The following is a 1,457-nucleotide window of genomic DNA, read 5'->3' on the forward strand; positions in this document are numbered from 1 at the left end:
AGTGATTCTTTGGAACAGATACGTAATTAAAATTCTTAGTTCTTAATTCTTAATTCTTAGTTCTTAATTCTTAGTTCTTAAGTCTTAATATGAAGGACTGAGAAAATTCTTCAAATGGAAAAGACGAACCATCGTAGTAATTTCTTCTAAATAACAACATATTAATAATTGATCAATTGCTGTGAGACCATGTTTCGCAATATACCGCAAGTACAACAACAACAAATCTTTGTCAACAATAAACAGGACCATCCTTCAATTAATTCCCATTAATCAACTTCGTGAATATGATCCAAAATTGAATAAAAAAAATAGTGTACGAGATTACAGAATACTAAAATCAGTCTTACCACTTCACCAGAGACAGGAAAATTAGGTCCATAACTGCCGAGTGAATCAGAAAGTAAACAAATTATCAAATGTCAGCAAGGGACAAATAAATCTATACACAACACTTACGAGTACTTCACAAAATGACATCAGAAAGATACCCTTAGAAACATACACGGAAGTAAAAACACACAATGAACAGTCTGTATACCAAATCTCTCACTTTTATGCAATACAATCCACATTTACGAGGATGTGATATGTGTGAGTCACATAAAAGCACCTTTGTCAAGAATCACGGAATGATGATGCACAACGTATGAAATATATCATGTGTTATGATGCAGCGACGTCTACGAAGGGTTATGTTCATGTCGTATATTTCTCTTTTTATTTATCTATATATTTATCTGTTCATTCATTTATTTATTATTATTGTTACTATCATTATTATCATTATTATTATCGTTGTTGTTGTCTTTATCATCATTATTATCATTATTATTATTATCATCATCATTATTATTATTACTGTTATTATTATTATCATTGTTATTATTATCATTATTATTATCATTATCATATATAGGAAATGGAATGGAAGGGAGTGGTATCTGCCTTTTTCTTTTTGGCTACCCTCCGTGTAGGTGGAAAAAGCCTTTGGTATATGTATGTGTATGTATCATTACTATTATTATTATTACTTGTATTATTATCATTATTATTATTATTATTATTATTATTATTATTATTATTATTATTATTATTATTATTATTATTATTATTATTATTATTATTATTATTATTATTATTATTATCATTTTGCTTGACAGTAGAAAATGGGACTGTCACTAAATCGAGTATTTGCAGTCCTTGGTAGGCATGACAGACCTACGGACTGTGAATCCAGCATGAATTTGGTCTGGCCATTCTAACTTTTCGGTTTCTTCTTAAAAAAATAAATGAAAAATAAATAAGTAAATGAATAGATAAATAAACAAATCGCTGGAGTAATACTTGGTAAAATTGCACATCTTAGTATGGAAACAAAAGAAGAAACTAAGAAAAAAAATGTATTCAATGAAACGTGAGAATATGCACTTGGAATACGTTGTCATTAATCTGAA

The sequence above is a fragment of the Oratosquilla oratoria genome, chromosome 18, assembly GCF_046742065.1.
Source record: "Oratosquilla oratoria isolate Oo_2021 chromosome 18, ASM4674206v1, whole genome shotgun sequence".
NCBI lineage: Eukaryota > Metazoa > Arthropoda > Malacostraca > Stomatopoda > Squillidae > Oratosquilla > Oratosquilla oratoria.